This window comes from Zootermopsis nevadensis, unplaced genomic scaffold (assembly GCF_977971745.1).
Source record: "Zootermopsis nevadensis isolate Lab colony 2312 unplaced genomic scaffold, Znev_1.0 Znev_ptg000006l, whole genome shotgun sequence".
Lineage (NCBI taxonomy): Eukaryota > Metazoa > Arthropoda > Insecta > Blattodea > Termopsidae > Zootermopsis > Zootermopsis nevadensis.
Window position 1 is genome coordinate 9,788,466 of NW_028259138.1, and position 16,615 is coordinate 9,805,080.

Genomic DNA, 16,615 nt, shown 5'->3' on the forward strand with positions numbered 1-16,615 from the left:
GGTTGAATGTTTTCTTTTACTGAATTTGTTGCAGAGCGATGTGTCCGAAAATTGACCCAAGAGTTTGGTTGCGTCACCCACACCAAAAAGGCGCTCCTGTTTGCAAGACGCAACACACAACAACAAAATTTCATATTAACTAGCCCTAATTGGTCAGTCAGACTGAGACTTATACTACTTTTTTTAACTGAACAACTAGTTTAAGCTGTTAAAATAACTTTCATTGCCTGGTCAAAAATTTTACAGCAAAAGGATGAGGGCTCTAAGAATCTAAATTTTCTAATAGAGGGCGAGACGAACAAAAACCTCCTCAGTGGAAATTTCCATCATCTTCGGTTGTCAACCGTGGTCGGTTTATGTAACCTGTATTTTGAATATACTTAACCTTTTATTAAAACACGCCGGGTCTAATCATCAACACTCAAAAAATAGAACGTTCACGAAATAGTATCATTACTGAGAACTTGGTCAATCATAAGAGCTATAGTGATACTGCATCTTCAGTTTCTTGTTCTGACAATGGCATTGGACTGAAGTGGATTTCAAACAGTTCACAAGAACCTCTCCAAGTGTTCTTTGGCTAGTGGAAATAATGACTGAAAATAATGCTTTGAATATCACCTTCAATAGATCATACTTAATCGTATTACCGTTCATCAATATTATTATACAGATTTTATAGAACCCAGGGAAGTTGGTGGAACTGTTTTAGGAATAATAGTAAAGTATGGCATTAATTTTATGAGTAATAAGAGATATTTTCTCAAGGATACTGGACATTCCCAGTTCAAGAAAAAACACGGGAGAGGCACGTGGAAGAACGTATGATAGATGGAAACGGAAGACACAAATCAGATCAACATATTAAACTCGCATTAATGTAATGTAGAACTGGTGCAGAAGGAGGGGTCCTCACTGGGACAGTCCTTAGTGTATTAACCGCACAACCAGAAAAATAAAAAAATAATTATATATTTATTCTTAGAATACTAGCATGAAAATGCCATTCAAGACATATTTTTCATGAAGAGGTTTACTTAACAAGAAAGAAAAATAAAAATTTATTTTCTCCCGAAGCTAACCAAAAATGACAGCTAAAAAATTAACGTTCTTGTAATACACACACATAACTGAAGTCGTCTATTAAAAGACTAATGATGTAAGTAAATCATCAGTGACAGTTCATGCAGGCACATAACTTATGTATATTGACTATTATATTAAACCACAATAATAAACTAAAAGCACTCCATCGTCTGCACGATTCCGCGGAGAATCTTCACTGTCTCAAGACCCTTTGAAGTTGAGTGAATGATATATAGCGTAAATAATGACTGAATTTGGTTTGCAGACGTTGGCGCTCCTGTTTTCATGACAAGCGTCTGGCTAAAATGCCATTATACTCCACTTTGATGTATGCAGCCAGTCAGTCAGGCAGGCAACCAGTCCTACTGTGAATATTTCTTTAGTATACAAGGAAATTGGAATGTCATCGAATGTGGTTCCTAGCCTTGTACTCGTTTTTCCCCTTGAATACAAAAAGTTGATACCAAACAATATAAAACCGAACATTTCAAGCGAAAATTGGTGAAAATCACCGGAGCGAGAAAATTGAAGCCCCTACGATTCGCGGCAAGTTGAGCAATTTCAGTGAAAATGGTGGTCCATGGCGACAAGATTATGACTTCGGCCTTCGAGAAGAATCCGCATAGAATGCCGAAGTTTTGTCCACCGTTTCGACAAACACTGCAGTTGTCATCTTTAGGGCAAACTTCACAAACTCCTTACAAAAACGTTAAAAATGGATGAACAAATTACGTGGAGTTGCCTGACAGGCCATCACCCATTAATACTCCTAGTGTTTATAAATGGACAACATTCAAACGGATCTAAAAGAAACAGGGTGTGACGATGTGGACTGACTTCATCTGGCTTCGAACTCGGACCGGTGACGAGGCTTTTGTAACACGAAAAAACACATCCAGATTAGATAAAACGCGAGGACTTTGACTAACAGAGCTTCTTAAAAAGACTTTGCATTATTCAGTGAATTAGGTGATTTCTATATACATTTTTTGATAAATATCTCTCTTCTTCCCTAAATTATTTATTTTCTCACATTGTGACCCTTTTTATATATTTATCCTTTCCTGTCTCTTTCTTCTTCTTCTCCTCCTTCATCACTGCGTTCTGTGAGGCAGACAAAGCTTATACTTGAAGATACACCTCATTACAAACTTCTCTTGAGTTTTTATTTTTGTCAGGTTTATCCCCATTCTCAGACCCCAGGGGACACAGCATCGCTCTTCTTTCGACTGTCACATAAAACCTCAAGTCTATACCAAGAAGAACTAATATCGGAGTTCGTTCGGACATGGGGAGATCCTTTCTTAGCGCAGTTATTTTTCCAGCTTTGTCAGTTGTTTAAATGGGGCCCTCAGTCCAAGGAAGTGCGTACGAAGCGCCGAGGGGAAACTGAAGAGGCTACCATCTCACTAGCAGACTTGCAATGTTGTATTATTAATCTAGTGTTGTGAGGGACATTATATGGAGAAGAGTGAAGAGTGAAGAGGGAAATACACACAGATCCTGTAGTATACAAGAAGGAATAACAGATGAAAGAGACGAAAACCTGGTTGGAGATCTTCGTATAAAGAAACCACTTGGGAAGCAGAGAGTAGAAGGAAGAATATTAAAATGGATGCGAGAAATAATGATTACGAAGGTATAAAGTAGACTGAAGTGATATGGAGCAAAGTCGAAAGAAATGCTTCAGTGATGTTGATGACTGACCACTGCCTTCTATAACAAGAAATTTCATAAACAGGTTAGATGTGCGGTGTATAACTTTCATAAGCGTTTCACATATTTTACCTGCATGCGAATTCTTTATTATTATTATTATTCAGTGTTCTGTCTTACGACAGGTCCATTGCTCTGCCCAAAAAGAGCTCTCCAGTTTTCCCTATCCTCAGCTTCTCGTTTTAAGTCCTGCAACTTCATCTTCTTTCCTTGTTTCAGATCGTCAGTTATCTGTATCAATCTTCTTCCTAGTCCTCTCTTTCCTTCAACCTGGCCTTCGATGACATCACTCAGTAACCCATTCCTTCTCATAATATGTCCCAGCCAGTTAGCTTTCCTTCGTGTAATCGCCTGCAGAATGTTTCTTTGCTCGTTGACTCTCCTCAATACTTCTTCGTTGGTCACTCGATCCGTCCACCTGATCTTCTCTATTCTTCTCCAACACCACATTTCAAAACTCTCCAGGTATTTCTGTTCCTTCTTCCTGAGTGTCCAAGTCTCTGCTCCATACAGCGCGACACTCCATACGTAACACTTCACTGCGAATTCTTAAGCAACTTAAATATCGTTAAAACACTTTAACTCTGGATGGTCCTTATACAGATTTACTTTGGCTCGTGTAAGGACTTACAGGCTTTCCGTAATAAACTTACTTATTAAAATGCATCTCCATGACAAAATCACCGGAAGTAATCTAGGGATGTACAAATTCAGATGACGACCAAGATAATGTCGCAACGTGAAACGTGGTAGAGACCTGTAATCCCTCCATACGGGGACACGGTTTACAATTGGCGTACTCATCCAATGCGTGTCTGTCTTTCACTGCCTTCAAAGGACTGCAGTTCCTTTACAAAGTGTATGAGAGGTCTGCATAATAAGGAGCTCGAATCTTCTAATTTCTTTGTCATATCCCAAAGCAATGACCGGGTTCTGATTTCGGTATTGCGGGCTACAATAAGATTTACTTTTCTCGTCACGTAGTTAGGACAAGAATTTGAAGGGTTTCCGCACTAAAGGTCACGGAGTGGACTTTGTTCATATCGGCCAAATTAAAACCGTATTTTAAGACAAACTCAATCCCAAAATAGGCCACAAACTTTACGTAGCCTACATATTAAGACATGTAACGTTAGCTTAAAATTTATATGAAATGTTTAAAGACATATGAATATTAATATCTTAAGACTATTATAAGTAACGTCAATGGTTTAGCAAAATAGACCTCCAGGGCTGACACCGATGTGCACTTGACATAAACCACTGTCATTGTATACAAATATACGAGCTGACAAAGAAAGATTTCCAGGGATGCTTCCAGGCTTGGCAGCGGCGCTGGGATCGTTGTGTTCACTCCCAGGGGAACTACTTCGAGGGTGATGGATGAATTTAATACCTGAGATAAGTGTACGGGTTTTTTTTTTTTTTATACGCGCAGTCTGGAAACTTTCCGATCGCACCTCGTATATTATATATCCTAGGTAGGTAATGTAGCTTTTCCGACACGGACTGCCGTTATTATGCGTCTTTTGCACGAAATGCATAGCGAGAACGCATTATGGGCTAGTCGTGTCCGTCCGTCCGTCTCTCCAGTAGATTAAACACGAGAACCAATGAACGGATTTTGATTAAATTTAATATAGACGTTGTACTGTATTGCATGACCTCAAAACCGTGCTTTTGAATATTCTACGAACTTTTATATCAAAATTATGAATGTAGAAAATCGCGAGGTAGACACTGAGGTGCTGCGATCTGATAGTCAATGTGGGAAACTATCGAACAAGATGGATTTAGTACGTCTAAATGCACGTGGCAAAGAACGAATGGGGATATAAAATGTGTTCCGGTGTGGAATACACTTTCCGAGATTGTGGGCGGAAATATTTAATCGTCCGAACAGTTTAAATACATTAAGAATATCTCATAAGTTGCAGATAGCGTCGGATCATTGAAATACTAACTTTGAAAGGGCAGGAACCCCTTGGTAACAACCCATCCGGACATGTAAATCGTTTCAGGCGATTAGAGGAGAAGATTCCGATTCAAGTCTTCGTCTGACACGTGGCGCACATCGTAACGAAGGGTTTCTTATATAAATTTCTGTTTATTCAGATCATACATTGAAAGAGTTGCTAAGCAACGTGGGACGGCGTGCCAACGGAAGTACATCATTATAAAAATCCATAGCAACAACTGTGTGTATTTTGTAATCACGGTATAAGTTCAGTCGTTTCAAATAAATGAACTGCTAACGCACGAAAACGTGATTCAACTTATTATATGGTTTGTGTCTATGAATAGCGCGTTTTAACAGTAATTACTCCGGTATTAGATCGAAATGAGACTGAATGTTAGTATATTACGTAACCTCACGAGAACGCCTTCTGTGAGAACACCTCTTATTATACTACGACTTTCTATTCTGAGCCCCTGTATATACTATGAGTAAATCCATGAGCCTCTATTCGTCACAGCCGGAGAAATGCATTTCCTCGCCCCAACCCTGTCTCTTACGATCGTCAACCGAAGACAGAAATGTCTCAGGCTACGACAATCTGGAGGTCCATCAAATTAAATCGGAGTCAAGCTTAAATGTGGGCTTTAACCCATAGACCACTTATAAGGTTTTGATGGTTTCAGTAAGTTTAATCAAAAATATAACTTAAAATTTGTAATATTATGCTAAGAATGTACAGGTCTCTTTTATATTTATTATATCGTGGGTGTAAAAGTGACACAAGATTAAAGATGATGCTCACATTTCAAGGATATTTTTATTTACAAGGTTTTCGTTAGTAAAATCAATTATTTAATTAAGACGAAGAGACGGGTCTGTGCGGGAGCAGGACGGACGGGGATCGTATCTTTGTACGGCCGTCAGAAGTTGTTGTTCTTGGCAGGCGGATGAGACTTTTCTCCGGACATATTCCACCCCCCACACCGCCGGTAACTATGTCCGCCCACGGCATAATTTAGGCGACAATAAACAAATATGGTGAAATTTTGATGCTTTAGAACAGTGTTTCTCACTCTGGGAGCCACGGCCCCCCAAAGGTCCTGCAAGCTTGACTCAGGGAGCAGCAAGGAATTTAAATATTATATTATTATTAAGTGTTCTGTCTTACGACAGGTCCATTGCTCTGCCCAAAAAGAGCTCTCCAGTTGTCCCTATTCTCGGCTTCTCGCTTTAATTCCTGGAACGTCATCTTCTTTCCTTGTTTAAGGTCTTCGGTTAGCTGTATCAGTCTTATTCCTAGTTCTCTCTCTCCTTCAACCTGGCCTTCGGTGACATCACTCAGTAACCCATTCCTTCTCATAATATGTCCCAGCCAGTTAGCTTTCCTTCGTGTAATCGCCAGCAGAATGTTTCTTTGCTCGTTGACTCTCCTCAATACTTCTTCGTTGGTCACTCGATCCGTCCACGTGATCTTCTCTATTCTTCTCCAACACCACATTTCAAAACTCTCCAGGTATTTCTGTTCCTTCTTCCTGAGTGTCCAAGTCTCTGCTCCATACGTAACACTTCACTAGTTTCTTCTTCATCTCCAAGCCCAACTTGCTAGTGAGAAGTATCCTCTTCTTGACGAAAGCTGCCTTGGCCTTGGCTATCAATTTAAATAGATGGGAAAAAAATAGTTTTCCATTTTGATTGACTCAAGAAATTAAATCTGTGGTACAGGTAAAGTAATATAAAAGTTTCCCGTCCGCTTTGTCGTGACAGGCCAATTTTAGATATCCTTACAATTTCGGAGCTTCAAATAAACGAGTTTTGTCTCGTTTATTAGTAGTCATCAAAAGTGTAAATAGTGTAAATAAATAAAATGAATAAATATTTATTGTTATCGACACATAGCTAAAGTATTTGTTATTGAGTCTGGGGAAGAGTGAAATATTTTAATCAGATTCGGTGGGACTAAGAAGTTTTAGAAGCAGCAGCCCAAATGTCGGGACCGAGTGATCAATATTCTTGTTTTTGTATTCTGTAATACCGGGTTCGAAACTTCATTCCGAAACCTACGTGTATTTTTTAGTCCCTCCGGGCAAATACCTGACCAATCGTTTCCAAATCATTAATATGCTCTTTTGCACGAAGTGCACAGAAAGAATGCATCATGAGCTGGTCGTGTCTATCTGTCCGTCCATTCGTCTGTCCAGTCGTGTCTGTCTGTCTGTCCGTCCAGTCGATTCAACTCGGGAACTATTGGACAGATTTAGATGAAATTTTTGAGGAGGTTGTGCTGTTTTGCACGACCCAGAACAATATCGCCAAGCTTTGTAAGCCTTCCCTTGCTCTATCTTGCATGCTACATGTCCCGTCAATCGCAATGTAGTGGGGTTTCTCCCAAAAAAGACATTAGTATATTTCAGGCTACAAATTATAAATCTCTTTATTATCAGCTTGCACAGCCACTTGCTACTTTCTATCTCTGAAGTACGAACATTTTACACAGTCGTATGTTGTTTCCTGATGGTAAGATATCAAGCCGCAAACTCATACAAAACAACAGGTAAATTAAGGCTTTAAATTTATTATTTGGGATTCTGGATAGGAGAAGAGAAAATCTGGGATTCTGAACTGAATGGTAGTAAGCAACAAAACGAAAATTTCTCAAAAATTCCAAGGGATCACGATCATATAAGCCTAACACGGCTATTACTTATTTCTAGAGTTGAAGGAAGAGACAAAATGCGCATCAGAACAAAGTGAGTAAGTTGAGACTTAGCACGAAGGATCGGGCCTGATGGTACAATATTACTGCATTATACGTTAACTGTTATTTTATTTGTAGTGTTCTGTCTGCCGACAGGTCCATATGAACAGGATCCTTCCATCCTTTTCTCGGATTGGGACCTGTTCATATACGTTCTTGGCAGATGATCCAGAAGTGGTTTGCCATTGCCTTCTTCTGTGTGAGTGTGAATGGAGTAATTGTTGGGATGCCACGGAGAAACCGGGGAAGCCCCCGGAGGAAAACTCCGTGTTGCCTAGACCACGGCCTTGCCCAACACAAGTTATAAATTCGGGTACCGCTGGGAATCGAACCCGAGACCCCAGGATTACAAGACCAGCCTTCTAACCGCTAGACCACCGTGGCACGGTACGTTAACTGTATCAAGTCCAAAATTAAGAACAGTCGAATAAGATGAAAGGACATTTATGCATACGGTAAATTGTAAACTAGATGTAAAAACGTGATTTTCGAATTTACCTGTAAGGAAGGACCGGGATATTGAAACATTGAGAAGAGACAATTTATGTGTATGTGTGTATGTATTTAATTTCATACATTCTTTATGCATATAATTACTATATATCTACTGTGTAACTAGAAGTGAACACTGTTGTTATAAAACATACAGAAACACAGATATCTGACTTAAAGTGTTGTAACGCAACAATTTTTTGTAATTTTCTAAGCAATCATTTTATATTACTCAAAATAATAAGTGCAGCAAATATTAAACAAATTGTTTGAAATAAATAAATAAAGATTAGCTGTGATTCACTTCTCAGTGGGTGCTGTGGTGGAATCTCCCTTTCCTCCCACTCCTGGAACCATGTCTTTGATGCCAGGGATATTAGTCGGAATAATGTTAGAGATAGCAGGTGGAATGGTAGGAACTCCAGCCGGAAAAAAATCTGCAATATTAAATTGAGCGCTCCTTTTGCTAATCCCACCACTCTCCTGTGCTGGCGCTGCTGTTGTCTGTCCAGGCCGTAGGAAGTCCGCGGGATTGAACCCAGGCTTGTTATTGCCCACGAACGATGATGCAATATCCAGAGGGTTTTGAGGTCGGCTGCTGACATGGTGTTCGAAGACAGCAAGTACAGACAAAATGACGACAAGGCGGATCATGTTGTGTGTAGCCTGCCAAGAGATCACCAAACACTTTCTAAATGTCAGACTGATTGAAGAGGTCTTGTAATTAAAAGAGGGACGATTTATTTCGTATTTTCGCTCCTAATTCCATTACTTCCCTATCCTACCTTTATATAATTCCTTCCCATATCACTTATTCATTTACCATTCCTTTTAATTAAGAGCAAAAAGGGAAATAAAAAATACAGTAAAGTAATTTCACAATTTCCTTTACCCTTATAAGAGACACCAAGTATGTTAAATGATTACATCACTTGTAAAACAAAATATACTATCATGATAACTGAGAATGGAACATAGTGAGCACATGTGTCTGTAAATTATATCGTATATTATAGAACTACAGGGTGGGTGGGAAATAAGTAGGCATTGAGAAATGGTTATAACCTGTATATTTTCAATATATAGCGATTATTTAATGCTTACTTACTTCCCACCCACCCTGTAAATGCGCATATATGCGTTTAGTGTAAGCACATACGATGATTTTATTTTAGAAATTAAACATAATAAGCTGTTTATAACAACCCGATTCGAAAAAAAACTTTCATTCTGAAATAATTTAAGTTACACAAATTTTGTGCAATATTTAAACGTCAAATACATTTGATCGTGGTTTCTAATCCCATTCGCAAAGTTGCAATCAACGACCAAAATTTGCATCTTGTGGTCCTGCTTAGATATGCTCCTTGTAATTGGCCGATCTCTCATTTAGGGAGATCTACAGCCTATAATTTTAAACAACTTAACACGAAACTCTGACGAAGTAACTCCAGAGTTCGTCTTAACTAGCTGATAGTCTCCGAGTTAGTTAAGAATTTCCACGTTTTTTTATAGAACCCGAAAGTTCAGAGCCGTGTTCTTTTAAGCCTGCCACCGATCTTTGTCCTGGGTCAGGGCAATCCTGTCACTCAGTATTATCTTCCCATCCACGCCAAGACTCCCGAATTGTCTCTTACCTTCAGGTTTTTCAACCAAAACTTTGGAAGAAGCCAGAAGACACTTCGTTAAGAAATAAAAAATACCATCTGAAAATTTTGTCTACACGCACCTCTAAGTTACTAATTAATATCACAAACGAAATGTTCAGCGCCTCACAGAATTCTCAGCAATGGGCATTATAATGAAATAGTTTAATCTAAGCCGCATCTCTTGAACGTGTTACCGTAAAAAATTCTCTGATATTTCCCATAAGGATGTGGACTCCGACAAAGCATTATTTACGGTATCGTGCGAATATTAAATTTTTAATGACGCCACATCGCCTTTTTCATTCCTCTGTACGTAACAAATCTCTCAATCAATTCGACGTGAACCGACTTAAGTAACTTTACGCAACAAAAGCAGAAGACAAAGGTGACTTTGTATTACTCGATTTAATGGCATACTTACTTGCAGTTTTATATCGTTTAATCAGTTTCTTCCCAAATTTAAAGTTTAACTAAATAATATTTGTAAATTCGGTTTATACCTTGAACAAGGCACCCGCATTGTCGCTACATAGAACAGTAGGTTGATGAAGTCTCTGTTTAAGAAAACAATAGCTGGTTATTCTCAGAACATGCGGAAATCCACCAATATACTAACCTCCTGGTAGCAAACCCCACAATTACAATACCGACATAACCAAAGCCCACCACAGGACACGATCCTGAACCAATACCATCCATCTACTATTCTCACAGCCCACCTCCCTAAGATTCATCTTAATGTTATCCTCCCATCTCCTTCTTCGTTTGCCCAGTGGTCGTTTTCCAGAAGGATTCCATACCAAAATCCTGTATACATCCTTTGCCTCCCCCATGCGTGCTACATGTCCATCCCATCGGAGCCTTCTAGCTTTCATTATCCTCACTATGCTAGGTGACCTCATTATGCAGTATTCTAAAATATCCACTTATTTCATATTTCCTAGGTCCAAACGTCTTCCTGAGTGCCTTGTTTTCAAAAAATTGCCACCAAATAAACCCCTTGACTTATTTTCAGAACATTAGAAAGTATGTATAATTAATGATACATCGTTCAAGTTAATTATACCGGTTTGTATTTGGAAAGCACCGGGTTCGAATCTCCGGATGTACTCCTATACTGTCCTCAATGAATTGAGGACTCACTCTTAAGCTGAATACTCACAGGTTATGAGTGGATCTGCAGGCTTGAATCTCTTCCTCGGTCGTTCTGTGGTTCCAGTAGGGCTGAAGCCCGTATTTATACTCATTTTTGTGTGTCGACGACCCTTGTACCCGGTATCTTTGAATTTTCTTTTTGCTGTTGTTCCGGAGTTGATAAAGAGCACGACAGAGTTTGGGAAAAAGATTAGCAACAATACGATAGCAACTCGTGAAACAAGTTTGCAAATTACGCAAATACGACAACCGAAACTAGTCTGGATTTTAAGCTTAAGAGGAAATTATTTCAGAAAACAAATAATATAAAAATAATAGTTTTTGTAGAGAAGTAAGCTAAAATTGTAATAAATGAATAAATAATATATTTTGCTCAAGCATGTCTCCATCGACTTCTATGTTTGTATGTTGTGCAGAGATAATTTGGGGAAGTGTCTGTTATAATCCATTCTATTATTCTGAATTTTAAATAGGCTATTTTTCTGACATATTGTTAACAATTTCTTCTCATATTAATTTTAACGCATTTCCTACTGACACTCCTTAATTTTCATATAAATATGAGGCATATGCCATTACATTATGGTAATTAATTTGTGACATTTTCTTTATTTGTTTTATGTCGTTGAGTTCTGTGCATCGTTACATACGTCCATATTCTAAGAGCCTCAAGCTGCTCAAAATCAAACAGAACAGGGACGTATTTTTTGTCCATCAACATTTTTCATCTCAGAAACAGGCAACTGGCTTTAGATTAAATATGACTTTGGAACATACAGCAAAAATTAGTCGGGTAAATGTTATTTTCGTACATATCGGCGAATAATTAAAACATATACTTTACTTCATCTGCTCTTCTATTTAGTAATTTCATCGTAACGTTTTGGAATAACACAATCTTTTCATATATAACCAAATTTTACATTTTAATTTTTGTCCGAGATTCTTTAATTTGAAGATCGCTGTCTTCTGAGTAGCAGCGAAGTGTAGTCTGGTAAAGTTCATCAACGTTTCATACGTACTTTTTCCTGCATCATCAGGGCGATGATTGAGGCAACAAGTACATCTTAAACGTCTAACGGTGGCGAGTCAGAAGATAGTTGTCTTGTGAATTGTAGACACGACTCGAAAATTCACAAAACAGTTATATCAACGTGAGAACCTTGAATCTCAGATCCATTAATTTAATCACACTGTCAAAAGTTTCAGTATCTTTATCAAAAGTGTGACTGAACAAAAGTTCCCAAGAAAAACTTGCAGGAATTTACAAAACCACCATAGATTCACCAAGCATTCGGATTTGTTGTTAATACTTCCTTAAAACGTAGATTTCTTTTACAAGAAAGAAAATTAATATTGGATAATAAATGTAATACACATGCTGACATATGTTTCATAGCTGATATCAGTAAATAAGAAAACGGGGCTAGACTAAATCTGTATCTATCAATATAAACGGTAGGTCCAACGATGCCAGGAACACCCGACAAAAAGGTGACAAAATAATTTTAATTGTTTTAACTGACAGAATTCAACAGCTTCTGTGTGACATAGCCAAACAGCCTAAGGCAGATGTTAGCAATAAAGTTCATCCTTCGTAACACTTAATATAAAAAAAGAACATTTAAAAAAATCCAACCTATACAACACGGTTAAAACACTGGACGCATAAAACGTTTAAGTGTTTTATCGGAACTAAATTGATTTATTCAAGAGAGTGACAAGTGCTGTGTAGTATCGTATGGCGAGATCAGTTTCACTTTTTAAGTACACATGGGTTTCGAAGCGTCTACCGTAGTTTACATCTGTACGCATGAAACGCACTGTTTCTCCCTTGAACCCACCGAGCAGAATTATACGCTAAGGTATACGGTTCGAGTCTCGAGGTACTCGGACTGAATTTATTATTTACTTTATTCGGTTATGAATAGCACTTTTAGATATAGACGTTATAGGGTCGAGTGAGAAACGACTGGTGAATTAGGAAGGATGTGGAAGGAATTTGCAGTGGCGTATTCGAAGTACAATTCCAGAATTCGCCTGGATGAAGTCACGAAACCACCAGATATCTGAGATAAGATATGCGGTCAGTGTACCAAGAACAGGCTCACTCCTCATCATTACCGGTGTTCAGTTGGCTTCTAGAAATAAAGAAGGAGCTGGCCACTGGCGAAGTCCTTCCAGTTCACGGTGCATCGAGCGCCATAGCCTCTGGTTCGGCACGTGTGAAGGGCAAATATATCAGCACATCGTATAGTGTGGATAGAGAGCCACTGTTTGCTTTCCTCCATTCGCTTGTCGACACATTTCTACTGAGGGCGAACACAACACAGAGCAGGAGTGGCATAAGTTTTCCTCTCGTAACGTTCACCTTCTTGCGAAATCTGGCAAAGGACAGGGGTCACTAGTAGCGAGTTCTTGTAAGCACTGTGATTAGCATAAAATATTGGAAGGATCTTGGTTAATTGAGCGACTGTCAGCTTCTCAAGATGCGCCCTGTTTCTAGGAGTTAGTTTTTCTTCTTGTCTTTACGGGTTATACTTCAAAATGTTATTTGAACTAGTTCGCGCTACGAGCCACACAGTCAACAACCTTCAAAATTAGAACGGAGATGGTCCTAGAAACGTCGGCGATTAATCACCATCTAACACGGCTGATAGCCCGAGAAGACTTTATTAACACATTGAAGGTGTTTGAGAACACGTGGACCTAATATGGATGAAGCTGTAGGTGACTGCGGAAACTGCATAATGAGGAGCTGTATACTTTGTACTCTACATCACGTGGCATTGGTAATGGTCAAATCAAGGAGGGTGTGACGGGCGGAGAGTATGGAAAGCCTGGATGGAAGAGTTTGTCCCGAAGACCTGGGAAACGGTCGGGGGATAAAATTAAAATGACTCGTAGGGAAACAGGGTGTGAGGGTATAGACTGTATTCGGCTTGTTAAGGATCGAGAAGGCTGGTGGATTCTTGCGAACACGGTAAAGAACTCTCACGTTCCAGAAGAACGCAGAGAATTTCTAGTCTGACAGAACCACTACTAGCTTCTCCAGTGGCACTCTGCTGGGTGCAGTTAATGACAAAATTATTTCTTATGATTTCTTCAAATTTCTTTATATCGACTTGTGACAAAGCGAAAGGTTTTTATTGTACTCTGCTTTTTGTTGTTAGTGTTAAACATTTTGGGACCGTTAACCTACCAGACTTTCTGGTAAAGTGATTGGCACTCCTGCTTCACATTCTTGAGGTCTCGCGGTCAAATCTCAGAAACGACATCGGCTATCGGTTTATAATGTTTTCTCACAGCACTTCCAGTCAGAGGCAATGCCTTAAAATAGTCTAAGATCGCTTTCATCCACATCTTTTGTAGGCCTAATTCATCATTCACAGTTGGTCCTTACATTCGATCCCACATAATCAATACAGATAAAAAAGAGCTTTCTTAAATAAACCAAGAACTATTCAGTTAAAATCCACTTTGACTTTCAGAATGTTACACTAGAATCAATGCTATGTGGGGGTTATCCTTAATTGAAAGCCACAACAGTTTCCTTTCAAGTCCCTTCAGAATTCTTCCCTTTAAATTCTGTTGTGAACGCAGCACGTACGCCAATCTAGCCCGGAACGAAGTACTGGCCGGCAGCTGTTTTTATCTCGACACTAGACCTGCTTTATGGAGTATTTACACGAGTCCTAGAAGCACGTGGATGTACAGAAGGAGAAAAAGGAGAAACCTTGATATTTATATCAACAGTGAAAAATATGGAAGCCGCATTACACAAAAGAACAGTTTTCTTTTAACAAACCAGAAAGATTATCTCTTGGATACAGTACAAGAGACTGATGAGAGAGAGAGAGAGAGAAAGTCACATGATCCGTGTATGCATGACTTACAAAGTCATTTTAAGATAGGGCTGTACAAAGTGCTGTCTGTATCAGAATTTTCGAACATTTGCTCCCAGTCTGATGGTCTGCATTCTTAAGGTGCAAGTAATTTTGTTGACAGTATACAAATTTTTGACAGTCCGTTCATAGAATGGAATCCGAAAGGAATGACACGACATGAAACAAAATCAACTAGGCATAAAGTTATATTACACCCGAAATAGTTATTTTATGTTCTCAGTGTAAAGAATATCAACATGAATTTCGTGAGAACGTCTGAAGTGAGATCTTCGGGTCGTCATTATATTTTGGATCGTGAATTGTGGTTTAACAATAATAATGGCGCGTTCCTTAAACATGTAACCCGCATTTTTGGTTACTGCCATAAATTACTATTTCAAGAACATTTATTCACAAATTTATTCAATGTGCTGTAAATGTATATTAATCTGACGGATCAACATTAACACGGTTTACTAAAAGGACATAATTTAACAAAGGATTAGAGGCAAGCTTTCAATGTACGACATAAAGGAGGAGTTTCGAATTTATTCATTTTAGTCGGTTTGGAAAATTACGAAGGCGTGGATACGTATTTAGGACGGCGAAAGCAAGGTACTTCTATGGAAAACATCAATAAGAATGAAGAGATGGGAAGATGTCTACCTTTTGTGATGTTGAGGAAAACTCTTTGCCCTGATCGTGGGCAATTTACACCAGACTACATGGTGTAACATCCCAGAGACAATCAGGTTCACATATACCGCCGCCAGAACCTAAAATCCCTTAACAAGATGGGGGGCTAATATTAAAATGAATGTTAGAGAAACAGGTTATGAGAATGTGAACTGAAGTCACGTGTAAATAAAGAAGAATCCACAGCCAAAGTTTTCATAACGTTTGCTGAATTAAAACGGTCGAGGTTATCATCCACTGACGGGCTTCTGAGAGCGCGTTAATAAACATTTGGTTTCAATAAAAGCAAGAAATTTCTTGACTATCTCTGTATCTATCAAATACGTATTCCAGGAAACCTGACTCGTATATCTTACTGTCAGTGCGTCAGCCCAGTGGCAGTCTTAGGACATCTGTACTTGAACTATCCATTATATTAGCAATTAACGACAGTGAACAAGTGAAAATCATGGATTGTCGTAGGAGGCCATACACAGAAGAAACCAATTCCATGAAATCGATTTTATAAAACTGAGAACTACGGTTTCACTCAAATATTCCTTTGTTCTAAATTAGAGGTCACATACAGGCACATTAAACACCGATACGCAATAATCTTTCATGTGACTTTTATATGTATGACCTCCAATTTAAAATAACGGCAGTTTTAGACTAAACCGTCCATATTTTTTAATTTCATAAAACCGACTTCATAAAACTGTTTTTTTCTCTGTGTATGATCCACGTTAGTAGCCAGTACAAGAGACAGTCAGCAGCCATGGGTAAATGCGAAAGACCTAACTGGTTTTCACAACAAGCGGGATATTACCATACCGTTACACTGACCACGATGTTTTATCAGAGGAAGTAGCGAATAGCAAATTAAAGTACCCTAAATAAACCGACTAGCTTTCCAACATTTGCATTAACACTATAATTATATGTGCTTCTATTCCAAATGTTATCGAAGCCGCGTTATCTATGTTTGCGTGTAGAAAGCTGTAAACAGTAGCTCCTAATCCACGGCTTGGCGTGTGTTGTGTTTAGAGCAGACAAACCAACTGCATGCCGAGTTATTTTCAGATAATCAATGTATTTATTAACTTAAAATAATACATTAAATAGATTTATAAGAAGGTTAAAGTTGAGTGACATCTTCATTTCATTATCAGCCAGTACGACTATGTTCGTGATGACGAAACAAAGCAAATCCTAATACGGAGACTTGAACCGTAGCTTT

General features: G+C 38.7%; 1 long non-coding RNA gene across 4 annotated transcripts in view; it reads right to left on the minus strand.

The window, feature by feature from the left end:
- Positions 1-8,058: 8,058 nt before the first annotated feature.
- Positions 8,059-16,615, minus strand: part of LOC110828983 (uncharacterized) — a 239,085-nt gene continuing 230,528 nt past the window's right edge. For 3 of the 4 annotated variants that reach the window (XR_015533830.1, XR_015533829.1, XR_002542818.2), the window contains one exon: positions 8,059-8,675. This is a non-coding gene — a long non-coding RNA (uncharacterized LOC110828983). Of the gene's footprint in view, positions 8,676-10,820; positions 10,864-16,615 lie in introns of those variants that run through there. The other variant, XR_002542814.2, reaches the window with a different exon arrangement.